Source organism: Melopsittacus undulatus, chromosome 2 (assembly GCF_012275295.1).
Source record: "Melopsittacus undulatus isolate bMelUnd1 chromosome 2, bMelUnd1.mat.Z, whole genome shotgun sequence".
Lineage (NCBI taxonomy): Eukaryota > Metazoa > Chordata > Aves > Psittaciformes > Psittaculidae > Melopsittacus > Melopsittacus undulatus.
In genome coordinates, this window is record NC_047528.1 from 41,556,633 (window position 1) to 41,571,691 (window position 15,059).

The following is a 15,059-nucleotide window of genomic DNA, read 5'->3' on the forward strand; positions in this document are numbered from 1 at the left end:
AAGGTTGTGCTTTTTAGCAACTGCATCCAGACACAAAACTTGATTTAGTTTTTACAGTATTAAAGGCAGCAGGAAATTTGTTGCCAACTGGCCTCTTTACTCTTCCTGGATTACACAGTTTACTCCAGCCCACAGCTTTTTTTCAGCATTGAAATCAATGTTTCATGCCTCACAGCTAAATGGATGTGTGTTTGCAGCAGAAGCTTCCGTATTTGTCCTACCTTGATTTTACTAGAATAGATAAAAATCACTAGCAAGATGCAGCATTACAGACTTTTATGGCTACACCACAGTACAAACTTGACAGCATTGTCTTGGTTGTTACTAAAGCTGTTGAGATTACATGATCACAGGTACTTCAACTCAGGCTACAATCCTGTCTTAATTCTGCTGTATAGATGCAGCCTCCTCCATACTGTGATAGGGCTTTGAGATGTATTCAGATGCTCCGTCCCATGACAGATCCCTTAATGTATGTCTATCTGTTAATGTCTTTTGCTAATAAACAGTTTCAAAGCACACACTGCACTTTGGGGCATTGATTGGCTAATTCTTCAGCAGAATATAGCTGAGATATCCAAATTTCTTAATTAACAAATATGGACTTTAATATTGCATCAAACTTAATTGCACATCTGGCACATTATCTAAATAATGCCCAGTTATACTGCCTCTGTTTTCAAATCTGTCACTATGCTTTTCAAAGGCAAGATCTGAACATAAACAGGAATACCACATTTCACCGGCCATTGCTGCCCTGGAAAGTGTTAAATCTTGAATTCTGTGTAACTGATAAAAGACAGACAGAGTTTAGGCCCTACTGTCTGGTTTACAAACACGGAACAAGGGATACGTGATGAAATTAGTTGTATAAAACCGTATCTAACACAATTATTAATTTACCTTGTGTTAAATGTACAGGCCTGGTGTCTTGAACCCTAGTTCTGAAAGGAAGTTGATGCATCCCTACGTATACAATACTTAACTTCAAGAGACTCAGTTTTCTTCCCAAGCAAAATAATGAATCCCACCTAAGCATTACAGTTTAAAGTACTTTAATGTGATCTTGAATGTGAGCCAGTGAATTCTGGGGGATTACATACTCCTGGTGGAAATCTTACATCTCCTGAATATGTACCCCTTTTTCACAACCTTAATGTGTGATTAGTCAGTCTTTTGGGCTTATTCACATAGCCACAAAAATATTTTGTATGTATATTTGATTAGCAGTTATTGAAATTTGACTTGATTTGGTTTAACTTTTGAGAACTCAAAAGTAAATGTATTTTGGGAAGGTGGGAATTTCTTCATTAACGATTTACTTAGCACCACATGAAAAGTCAAAGAGATAGAAGTCCATCCTGCCCCCGGGAGTGTGATTCTATGAAGACTAAGCATGATGACCAAAAGGTTAGCAGATGTAAATAATATCAGTAGATATATTTATACCATCTCTTTCTGGATTTACTGGCATATTTTATTCAACATTTCAAAGGTAATTTATTCAAAATTTCAAAGGTAAATTTCAATAATGCCACAATTCTTACATGTTATGAACTGCTGCTAAAGATGCATTAGAAAATTTATTTAAAATCACTGAAAATAGTCCCACAGAAACCACCACCTAAAGAGTTACCTATCAATGGTAGTCAAGCTGCAGAACTCTAATTGTGAGCAAGACCTTGAATCACATAATTTGGCTCATTGAAGCTAGCAAACAATTCTTATGAAAGATGATTGGTGGACATGTGCTGCTGCTTCTTTACTGCTTTCCCAGAACAGCCTTAAAGAAAGGCTATCACAGCTGTTCTCCATGCCTGCGCTGGATAAGCCAAGTAAGGGGTGCAGAAAAGGGTAAACAGTGAGGATTATAGAGTACTGGAATGAGACTGTCAAACCCGCGTGGGTAGGTGAGGGAACCTCCATCATGGGAATGTGGTAAGAAGAGGTTGTGCAAAATTCAGTGAGGTTGTCAGCACAGTGATAATTAATCCTTGTAATTTATTCCATTTAAGGGCAGTAGGATGAGTAGGGACTTTACAAAGTCCCTCAGTGGCATTTATTTTTCTGTGATTGTAGGAACAAACTTGTAGCTGACCTCATCAGATTCTTATTCTGTACAGAAGTCCAGCACACATGTAAGATACACTGTGCTGATTAAATGTATTATTGTTATTGAGCCATTGCCTTTCATCTGTTAATTACTAAATCCAGCTCAACTGTGGAGCATTAATAATCCTTATAGGTGGTAAATACCATGGCTACAGTTGCCATGGCTTCAAAATGAAAGAAGTCTAAAGGAAGTATTTTGTGGAAAAGAAGCAATGCCCCGGAAATAAAAAATTCCTAACATCCCTAGATGCAAAAAAAAAAAAAGTATACAGAGCATTGCTCTGCCTTCCAGAAAGACAATGGGGTTCTAGACTTCATATTCTTCCCTTGTCTGATAAAAAGGGTACCTTTCTATTCTGTGTAATGGAGTCACTGATGAGACCATATAATCCTCTGCAACTGCACTGCTTTGGTATCTGTATATCTGACTCCCAGGGAGAACTTTCAGAGGTGAAGAGCTAAGGTCTATAGGAAAGTACAGTACCATATGAAGTATTATGTGAATAGCTGCAAGCAAACCTTTTTTGAAAGCTTTCATTGGACCCCTGTGTATGCTGCAGAGGAACCTTAAGAGATACTCTCAAACATCACTGGAGACATCATGGAGGCTTTCTTTTTGCTGTTGCACAGGGCATAGCTATGAAGCTGAGCTAGCTGAACAGATGTCCTGCTAGAAGAGGAAAAGACAGCAACAATTCCAGACGACCTGCTGCGCTTTGCACTTTTCAAACCCTATTTGTCCAACAGTAAGGTCCCCTCTGCTGTTAGAAAAAAATCACACCAAGGGCACTATCTACTTCTTCCGAACTTCAAGTAGATGTCATGGTAGGAAATCCTGAAGAAAAGCAGAGGGGACGAGAATATTCTGCTCAAGGTGGAAGGGAAGGCAGAACTTGGAAATACTAGGAAATACTCTGCAGTGTGATTTTCTACCCTTTTCAGCCAACACTTCATCCAGGGAAATCTGATCTCATAGTGGCTTAAACAGAGATTTACTGGCTGATAGCAGAATCTGTGGGTGTGTGAAAAGCCTGACAAAAACCTTAAGAATTTATTTATGGCTGCAAATATTACATCCATATGGGAAAGTTCATTCGTCTTGAACTTTTTTCAGACACTGTAGAGACTGTTACTGATTTAGTAGTCTACTGGAATATAGAAAGGCAGGAGAAAAGCTAATTACGATAATCAGAGCAAGACATGCACAAGTCCATTGAAAAAAATTTTGTTACTTTTCTTCCTCTATCATGATTTTCCCCTAACTACAATTCTCTGTTCACTGGGAGATAAACACCTCCACTGCCAAGCAGGCTATAAATGCACTGTTTACACCAAGAGCAGCAGATTTTAAAGTTACATTTCTTGTCAAAAATGTTGCTGCTGTTGATGTAGTCTTACTGTATTACACCCAATAGGTCACTAGACATGCAAGTATATCTGTCTACCTTTGGTGATGGTTGAAAATTGTCTTATTCCTAATGGACAGATTTAACAAGCATGGTTTTACTGATTAGCCTTTTCATTCCAGACCATTACTGTCACAGACTGAAAGCCATGCCAGAAAGAACTCTCTTACTTCACTCTGCTTTGCCTCTTCCACTTTTCAGATACAAGCAGCTTCTGACTAATGTGTCTTGTTTCTCACCCTAGATTAAAAAGTGGCACTACAACAATACAGCACAAAGCTATCTTGCAGCTGAAGAGCACATGAGCTAATTAAACTTCATACCACCTATGCAGGATAGGCAGTTAATTACCATCATCTTTATTTCAGTAGATGAGAAAATGTGAAACTTGAGAGCATGCAGCAAGCCCTAGCTCAAGAGCCCCTCTTGCTTATCTCCAGCATTATTCCTCCATTTTGAGCTGTGGAACTGCATTGCAATTGCTGGCTGCTCAGTACGTAGAGACAGTTTGCAGAGCTGCATGGAAAACTCTACCTCTGTTACTGAGCTCCTGCATCTTAGTCCACTGATGAGAGCCACCATGGCAATAAGAAAGTCCCTAGATGAGCCATAGGGGATGCCCAGCCTTTTTTTACTGGAGAACGTCTCTACATAAAAAATACTGGTAGCAGGTAATAGACAACATGGTCCATATCTAGCCAACTAAGCACCCAAATTGTTCTTCTCTCTTCCTTGATAGTCAGCAAAGAATTCAGCAAACCCAGAAGATACAACATGCCTGAGACCTGAGCTGCTACATCTTAATAAAAGAAATTATATCCTTGTGCAAGTAGCTTGACTCTTAGTTAAAGAATTTACTGACCCTAATTTTAGTTCTCTAATGTATCTCCCCTCCTACTTGCCAAATGTGTTCAGTTCACACTGGCGTCTGAATTTGCACATAGTAATAGTCGTTAAGCAATAGTAATGTGTAGTGATCCCTTTACCATAGACTTTCTAAATCCTTCATTCCCACAAGTTCCTGGAAGACCAACCCTGTAAAGTTAGGATATGTTTCTTGCTTGAAAGATTAAAGGATTTGAAACATTAAAATATGACACATAGTACACGATGTAAAGCAGCCTAGATATTATTGCAAAACTTTTTTATTCTCTGCCTTGTACAATAAAACATGGCAGAAAGAAAAAGTTCCCAGAAAAATGGAATAATGGGATAGTAATATAATCTGTGGGGTTTGTGCCTCTCATAAGTTGTTTTTAATAGACCAGATCATGAGATCATTTTTTTCTGATGATTTTACAAAATTGGTGGAGTGTTATTAAACAAGTACCTAAATAAATGGATGATTCAGTCACCCACTCCTATGGAGAAAAAAAAACCAAAGTAAGATATATGTTTCTCCTTTACAAACTTCCTCTGGATTGCCCAGTGGAAGCCCAGTAGAAGCTGAATATGTGCCACAAGAATGACTTATTTGTTTCAGCAAGAGAACTGAAAAGTCGAGGAAGCAAAATTAAGATCTGGAGGAAGAAAGTGTCACAAAATGAATAAACTGTGTTTGGATAGAATAGAACATGATAATTTCATTCAGACAGGAGCAATGGGGTTCTTTTAATTTCCAGATATTGCAGTAAATTTTTTTGGTTGTTTTTTAGGTTGGTTTTTTTTAAGTAAAGAAAATAAAAAAAGGTGGTGTGCATGATAATCTAGTCTGCGGAGCCATTCAAAAAACCCCACAGAGATGAGGCAGTGTTTGTCACTTCTCTCTGGAGTAAGCTGATTACAGCACTCATCTGGGCTCAACTCCCTCTTGCCATGTAACTTGGAAGAAAGAGTTGAGCTCAGGTTTCCCTCCTCTAGACTCCCAGCCTATGGAGTCTTGCTTCTTCCCAGGGAGTATTTCTTTATAACAATTTGATTTCAAATTGGAACAGGTCCAGCAGAGAGAAAGAATAGAGATGAAGTGCATGACTGCGCAGTGGGAAAAGTCTCCTTAGACAGCAGATATCCAAACTCCCTTTCAGAATCAGATAGAGATGGGCTTTCAGGTCTTCAGCATGTTGGGCTGGTGCCTTAATCACCAGGATTATGAGAGCTGGAGTTCCTTCAGCAAATGCTCTTTTTTAATCCAGCTCAAAAAATTGAAACGTTGTGTTTGGAAAGTGCTGAAACTAATCTTTTTGACATTGCCAACACTTTTTTTGTTTGTTTTTTTTTCTTTATTTTTTTGTTGGGTTTTTTTTTCTTTCCTTGCTTTTCTCCCACAGAGCTGTTCTTTCAATTTGACCTATATTTTCCACTGGTTTCAAGTTGAATTTTGAATGTTTTCAAGTCATAAATTGCTTGCTAGAAACAGAAAGTGTCTAGCTGAGGTCAGCACTGGTCTCAGAGTACCTCTGCCTCCCAGCCCAAACACCCTCTGCTCCTTTATTCCCCATGCCAATCTCCTACTCTGCTAGAGATACAGATCTATGACATCTTTCAGTGGCTTACACTGTCAGAAACTTGATTTTTATCTCACAGTGGGGGGTTAAAGAAAATTAATCTAGTCTGAAGCTGATAACTTTTTGGCAAATTTCCCATTAATTTCTGTAAGAGCTTGCACACATATTCTTGAGCTCCTTGTGTACAAACACCCTTAACTCTCAACCTGAAGCCATTTCTTGAAGTGAGCGAAGAAGGCTGCTCTGCAGCCAAAGCCCTGCAGGATCTGTAATATCAGAAGAAACCTCGCTGAGGCAATACTCAGAGTTAGGGCCTGCTGCCAGAGAAAGGGAAGGCACAACATCCAGCCCATCAGAGAGGGTCTGATAGGAAAGACCCAACCCTATCAAATGAATATTAGTAAGAGGGATTTCTGCTCAACTCCCTTCAATACTTCTTGACTTTTTTTCAGTGTGGGCCTTCCTGTTTGCTCCTGGTGTTTGACCCATGACATGGATATCTATGTGCATTATGATGTGAACATCAAAGGCATGGAAGTGGCTTTCCACTCTTGAGGCTGCAGATGATGATGGGGTTGTATTTGTGCTAGATGGTTCCAAGTCTGTAACACTATCTTGGCAAGACATTTAACCACCTGCAACAGTTTAATGTTGAGCACAGTTAAAAGGCTTTGACTGCCTGTGGCTCTGATACAGCTCAGCTCCAACAAAGGAATAATATATGAGTTCCAGCAAGGGAATTATTTATTGTTATGGGTAGGGCTGGACCTCCTGCAAACTGATGGGTATAACAACCACCCTTCAATAGAGATAAGAAACTGCTGCAGTATTTTATGGAACTGGTTTACTCAGACATCAGAGACTTCCTCACAAACACAGCATTGGCAGATTATGCAGATATTTGTCCAGTGAATGAGGCCTTTAGACAAGCTTTTAAGTGAGGTATCTGTGTTTGAGAAACAGGAAAAATACAGGAGGACACATAGACACAGGCATAATTTGGGTAACATGTTAATAATTTGTGGGTAACATGAAGATTGTTACCCACAAATGGGAGCATGAGCATTATAACAAACCAGAAAAAGCAGTGTGCTATACAGAGAGATAGTGCTGAGGAACAGGTTTGCTACACTGGAGAGCATAAAGAATAAACAGGGAAAAAAAGGGAGGTGAGGAGACAATGAATGGGAGGGAAACTAGCCCTGAGGTAAAGCAATGGGAGATGACTGAGATATTTGAGAACCAAAAACTAGAGAAGATTATGACCTAAAATGTAGACTATTCAGCATCAAAATAGAAGACAGGAAGATGGGCAGCCAAAAAGCAGAGAGGAAGAGAAAGGGCAACACATGTGTACCAGTATCAGGAAAAAAAAGGGAGCCAGCCTGTGGTTGTTGGCTTACTAAGGAGACCGATGAGGTTTGTCAGCTGAGCACATCCAGAGGTCTGTGCAGTCTGCAAAGAGGACAGGTATGCAATGAGGACACCAAGCAGGAAAGGACCAGGGAAGGAGCAGCAAAGATCTGCTGATCATTCTTCCTGCTGGAACAAGCAATACTGGCAAAATTGAAACCAAATAAAACTGATGCTATAGACCAGGCTCCCATAATCTTTATAAAAAGATTTTATTTCTATTTGAGATTTTTAATAACTGTGCAAAGAAGCTGCTTTCTAATAATAGACTTAATATTCCTAGAAGAAAATTTCATCATCTGCATGCAGTGTGACTTGATCTGCATAGAGGTTACATGTAAATATTTCTGGTTTCAGTTATTAAAGCTGGAGAGAAAAAGGACTGAGAAAAACTTGTTGAAATGTTGAGATTTCAATATTTTAGTTGTGGCAAAATCTGACCATTCAAGTGCTAAAAATGTGAAATCTGGGGATATTTTTGCGATTAATAATACGTATGTTTACATGTCACATTTCAAGTTCTCAAAAACACTTACAGAGAATGTTAAGTGTTGCCACTAACTATTTTCAGACAAATTCCCACAAGAATGACAACTCAGGTTAGAGTCCTCTCCTGTTTTTCAGATGCCTACCATATGGACATTTGAATCCAATATACTTACACTATGTTCCTTTTATGACTGTTAATAGATTCCCATCTTCCAAAGACAATTCATCTTATGCCAACACCAACACAGGCATTTATAGCAGGTCAGAAGAATGGCTTTCCACCTGTTCCCTCCATTCAGTATTACTGAAGCCTAAGGCAATTGTCTGAGACTTTGTTGAATAACTTTTCAATATCCGAAATTAACTAAGACAGTTTAAATATCCCAGAAAGACAGCTCTCTCTGTCCTTGTTAGCTACCCCTATGATCCTCTATGATAAAGATTCTTTCTGTCATTTTTTGTCTGAGGGGCCTCCTACCTAAGGTTAGAAAGCAATGCTGGAGCAGATCTGCAAACCAAGTCCAGCACAACATTTACTGCACTGTGCTGCCTCCTGTTCCCATACCTCTGTTTACAACCAAAAGCAAGATCAAGTCCAATTTATGTAGCTATTTATATGCAAATTAGGGGATATTTTCAGATGTATTCAGCTTCATGTAGGAGGCAGGCAGCATTTAAAAATGTGTTTTTTTCCCAGGATGATATTGAGGTTTTCAGTTTCTATTTTGCTCATCCTGTGTTTGTTGGCAGACTTGTTCCTGACATTGATTTATTAGCATTTTAAACCCTAGTGTGTCTCACAGTTCATTGCATCCAACAGGGACTCTAAGTTTCCTCTCCTTCTCCCCTCCAGCAAAGTCTACCTGCTGCCTTCCCCTCTCTTGCTATTTCTGAGCATCCTCTTGCACACTCTGCAGTAGCAGATGATTCACCTTCCTCTCCCCCCCAACATGGCCGACTCATGCATATGCCACAGCTTCTAACAATGCTCTGTTATCATCATACCAGGACTTTTACTGTCAACATTTTCTCTGGTGTCAAGGTCTCTTTTCCTTTCCTTTGCATTTCCCAAGCACTCCAACTCCTCCAATTCTTTACCTGAGTCCTGCATCTCAGGCTCTCCATTCTCCCCACAGGACAGAGGCTTCTCTGTTCCCCCACTCCCATGCCTCGACTGCCTGCTTCAAACTGGGCACACATCTCATTCCTTCACCTAGCAGCCCAGCTTCTCCCATCACTTCCTTATAGGCTCACTTACTTTATCTCCATGTCCATTAGGATTTTTGTATTTCCAAGTCTCTTATCTGTCACCTGTATTAATGCTTGCACAGTCTCAATCTCTGCTTTATTTCTGCTCAATCTTGACTTTTTCCATGGGTATTTCTGTTTCCAGCATCACTATTTCCTGTTACACAGATTTCTGCCCTTTCCCTTTTCTCCACACATATCTCCATCATAATTATTCTCTTTCTTCTTCTGAGGTCTCTCACATTCATTTTTGCCAATTTGTACATCACTACTAGCAAACTTTCTCTAGCAAACAAGCTCATTTCTGCTGATGTCCAAGTTATAGGTAGTAAGCATGGGTAAACCCCTTCCCAAATCTTCGCTCGGGAAGCCAATCCATCAAGATAATTTTCTTATGTATGGATGTGTTCATCATGTACCTAGTTTATCAGTAAGCTGGGCTTTACTCATGCATTAAATTTTGGAGCACTGTATTATAAGCAGGAGAACGTGGACATTTTTCTTCCAAAAATCATGTAAGAAAAACTTTTATCTTGATCACAGCAGGGTAAATCTAGAGTAACCTCACTGAAGTCAGCAGAGCTACACTAGCATGAAATAAAAATATCAGAAGTGTTGTACAGGTCCCAAGTAACTTGCCTCAGCACTCTAAATCTCTAAAACCACATATATAAAATAAATCAGTTTGTTTCAGGAAGTGTTTCAGGGCAATAGAATTCAACCATCTCTCAGTACTGTTGGAGCAGACCCTGGCGTGGTTTCAATACAAAACAGCTCTCTCCTAAAATAGTTCTCTCTTGAGCACAAGTCAGGGGCCATGCTCAGTTTTGAGTGCTAACACCTGGTTTGGAAGCTAAGAGGTTTAATTGCACAATGGTCAAAGGCCATTCCACGCCAGCTGGTCTCTGTGTCAGAACTGTCACAAACATTTTTGATTCCCTTACACATATGTTCTTAAAGCTGCATTCCTATGGTCATCCTACTGTTTCACACTGAAGTCCTATCTCCACTGGACATATGTTAGTTCACCAATATTCCACTCTGGAACAAATAAACAGTTGTCTTAGTAAGCACATCTCGATGCAAGATAATCCATCCTAAAATCTAGGTCCAGTCCTGAATTTGGGCTAGCCCACACCTCTTCAGCCAAAGAATATTTTTAAGCTTTTAAGCTCTCCAATGTCAGTGACAGATGGGATAGGTACAAGTGAAGGGATGTTCTCCAGCTGCAGAGGACAACAGTCAGGGACCAGTTCCTCCTGACCATCCAGAAGAAAGTATGGGCCTTTGTGACAGCAGCTGCTGGGTCTCTGAGTTCTATGGTCTGCTACCACAGTCATATTAGTTCCTTTCAAAAAGCTTCCAAGTTCTTCTCACTCCTGTAATGTTCATCCCCTACAACATCTCTCTAGTGACACAGTCAGAAGGTAGCGTGCCATGATAGGTCTCCACTCACTAACCAAAGGTCTTGTCTGCCAGGATTTTGCTACTTATACTGACTTCATACCTGCTGCAGGTAAACAAAAATAATCCATCTCCCAGACGCTACATTTCTTAACATCAGTTACCACAGCCTATTATTTATTCATTGTATTTACTTTCATATATTTGCATGTTGTCTTTGATACCGTAATGGTTGAAAATTGTCAAATTAAACATGATTTTCTTTCACACTGCTGACTTGAATTTTCCTGGTAGACTGAAGGACCAATCTTACAACTGTCAATAACTTATAGACTCTTACTTATTTCCCTCAAGAAACAGTTTATTTCAGTAGTTAAAAAGCACTCAGTAAACTGCCCTAAGACAAAGCTAAGGTCAAGTTAATGGTGTAATAAATCATTCATTATGTTAAATGATCAGTTTCCACTGTACAGTATTATTGCTTTATTGACCCCTACTTAAAGATTTATCTCAGTGGTATTTTATTGTAGTCCTAGGATACATGTTTGTAATACAACAGGGTGCAGTTTAGCTTATGCTTCTGTTTTAATTTCATTTAGTGCTTGCTGTAGACAAAGAGCTGAAAAAGCTGGAAGTGCAGCATGTAAGAACGGTGAAGGTCACTTTTGCTGAATGGAAGCAGAGCTGCAAGCACTGGGGAGGATGAAACCAGAAGGACGCTTCTTGTTTTCCTTAGAGCTGTAATGCAAACACAGAAATAATGAGCCTTCCTTTACATTTTTGCCACCTGAAGAGTTTACTATCCCCAATCCCACTTCCTCTGTTTTCCACATCACTTCCTCTTCCATTCCCACTAATCAAGGGTTACTGTTCCCCCTATCTGGCTGCAGATTTAATTTAAATATTATTTCCTTAAGTGTTTCCGTTAAATTGATGCCCGGTTCCAAGAAAAGAACTCTGCCCATTCTTCTGGAAGGAAATTGGCTTGTTTTGGCTAGCACTAGAGAGTTGTCACATACATCTGTACTGGAAAACATAAGACAGGCCAAAAATAAAGTAAGGGCAGCAAAGAAGAGATTAAGACTGTAAATCTGGGAGTCATGTCTAGAGGATATTGAAGATGTTCTAAGCCACCTGCAGTAGGAAAGTGTTTGTGTATGTGTGGTGGAAGAGTATGGACCTAGGGTGCATGGTGTTGAGAGGAGTTCCCAGAGCATTTGTGAAGGAAAAGGAAATGATGGGAAAGAGAAGTCAAAATGGAGTGAAAATCTACAGCAGCAATAGGTTCTTATTGAAGCAGGACCTTAGATTTAGCGTGTATTGACCTCACTCAGCTGATGCATCAAGAACTAAGTCTAGACCAGACGTAACTACTCATATCACTAAGTATTCACTGTTCTGTGCCTAAGAATGGGAGAATTAACGCATAAACCCTTCTCTTTCATGGCCTTAGCAACAGGCCTGGAAACACTAGACTTTTCATCTGACTTTGCTGCAGTCAGATGACAATGCATCTAAGTTAAGATTTTATTGTCACTTTACAGCTAATTAGCTTTCAGAAGGACAAGGTTCTTTTCTTGCTAGCACAAGAATATAACTAACTGAAATATATGCAGACATGTTCAACCTCGTTTTAAACTAACTCTGTCTGGTAGCAAAATCTACCCAGTAAACTGAGAAAAACATTCAGGTGTTTCAGCCTGTGCTAAACCCCAAGTGTCTTCTGCTTTTCTGGTAGCCCTATCCAAATGAGACATTTAAAGTTCACTTGAGGTATGTCTAGATGATCAGCAATCACAGCAAGAGACGCAGTGAAATACAGCTCCACGCATAAGAGATTACCCTTTAAAAGACGCCACTGGCTGCAAACAGATGTTATCTCCACATGCACTCCACCTCTGGATTTTACTAACCTAAAGAGTTCAGAGCTTCAGATCACAGCCAGTGAGAAAATATAGGGAGATTTCAAATCAGGTTATCACAGCAAGACTTTTGGCATTATTAACATTTCATGGCACTCAGGGGGAGAGACATAGATATTGTTTGAGAAAGGAAAATTGAAAGACCAAACTCATTTTCTCTCTGTATCACTACTCAATTCTTTAATGTTGTTTTTACAACTTTTTATCTGGTGTATTTTAATCCTGGGCAGAGGGAATGGAAGCAGAAACAGAATGGCCAAAATAATAGCATATATTATGCAAAACTTTAATGTCTGAGAAAGAGCAATATTATATTCAGCGATGAGCTCTATAGCAACAAAGCTACAGAAATCACAGCAGTCTGTCTTCATTCATGATGAGCAGAAATATCCCCAGGAATATAAGTAAAGCATTGATCTGCTGTGCTACTGCCCAGACTGACAGGCAGAGCAAAGTATAATGTCACCAACAGTGTGGTTACTTGCTCAGCATTGCTGAGCTCACTCAGGGTCAATGGCCATTGCATTAATGTTTTGAATATTGGCTATAAATATTACAATATAAATCTTCCATGACACTTGGAGCTGCGCTGTATTTTATATATTTATTTATTTATTTATTTATTTTTATTTTCTTTTGTCCACACATGCTCATGTGAACAAAACACATAATATTAATTCTGCCTATAAAACAGAGTTACAAAAAGTAAAGAAAAAGAGGTCTGGAAACTATACCTCATATGTATAGTTTTATATGTAACATGTAAATGCCCATGTGAGAAACCACAGTCTTGTAATGAATGCAATTTATTATTCACATCTGACTTCTTGAATTCTGGTCACTAATCCATCTTCCCTGGGATTACTTCTTAATGTCTGGAACTCTATACAGCTTTCAACAAATGGTTTAAGAGTGAGTTTTCCACCTCTCCTTTCAAATGTGGGCTTTATTCCATATAATCACACTTTAGTGAGGTCTGGGATGAGTAATACTTAGTTCTGAGACAGTTGCAGGTATAAAATCTAACACAATACAACTCATTCAGGATGCAAATGCAAGCTCTGTCCCACCAGAAAACCAGAAAGCACAATTAGAAATCTAAGCCTTTTTTTTTTTTTCCTTTCTCTTCCTGGTGTTATATTTTAGGTATAAGCTAAAGAATAAAAAAAAAAAGTTATGTTCTATTCTCTATGGAAAAACTAGCATCATTTAAATAATCACTAGAAAGCTAAAGTCGTTAAAACCTCTTTGGCTGGATACCTGATACTAGGCAAGTCTGCTCAGATAGCCGTCATTGCAACATTTGGCAGTGGTCAAAAAGAGGAAAACACAGAGAAATGTCATTATTAGCTGTGTAGTTTCATAGTGCAGTCACCCCATTTCTAGATCAGTCTAACAGAGCTATGAAAGGTAGGGAGAAGGGCAGTAGGGGTCATCAGAATGACCCTTTCATATTAAGGATCAGCCCCATAGACTATGACCCTTTATCCTAGAGAGAAGTATATCCATGAGGATACGACAAAAGTCTGCAAAATCCTAAACACTATGAAGCAGATGAAGTGGCTCATGATTCTTATTACTTCTCAGTGAATTTACCCAGAACAGTTTTAAAAGCAAGAAGGAAGTCCTTTTTCATATAGGCATAGAGTGGTTGCATGATTTTTACTGACAGCCTGTGGTGTCAGCCACCCACAGGAAAAAAGGTTTAGAAAACAACTGCCTGAGTGAACATGGGATAGGTGGCACCTCTGTATGATCATCTGCATGCAGCTCTCATCTCCAAAGCCCCAGAGCAGCTGATTTCTTTCAGCTGAGAGTATAGCAAATTCAAGGTCTCGCTGTTCACGTCCTTTTTCTGTCACCCTTTTCCTCAGCATCTGCCACAGGTCATGGTTAGAGACAGCAGGAGAGATTTCTAGACTGACCAGCAGCATTTAAGATTCAGAATGTCTCTTGAACACTCATACATTTTTTTTGCTTTAAAGTGCCTGAACACAGAGGGAAGAACAACCCTGCAATCAGTCTGCAAGGCAGAGGATTCTTTTAAGCTCTTGGCCCTTTCTGCCAGCTCCCCATGGACCCCTTGGCTGTATAAGGCTTAGACCTCAACAAGTGGGCACTGGAGATTTATATTTGTGCACTTGCATCACTCCCAGAGAACATGGGATATATATGCACAGAGTATACATATGCAGCACTCCTTTGGGATGAGTTGGATAATAGATTCTGGCTTGGCCAGCCTAAAAAATTTATCATATATTTTATCTCACTATCCTATAAAAACATTTAAAATGGGGCAGGTGCAGGAGGGGAGGGAGAGGAAGGGACAGGATTTTACTCCCAGTTTACAATCCAGACGGCCACCTTTGTGAGAACACCATAGCAGCAATACGGTACAACAGCTTGCCAGAAAACACAGCAAGCTGTGGATTTGGGAACAGCTCATTTTGCTGGCCAGGCTGCTGGGAGGCCTCCTGCCTTCTCTACTCAGAGGACAAAGTTGTTCCATGCTTTGCCCTACTCCTTCCTCACAGAGTAATTTCACAGGTCCCATGTGTGCTGTAAAGTCGATAGAGCAGGCGGGCTGGCAAGGTCGGATAACCAGACAGAGATATAAACAA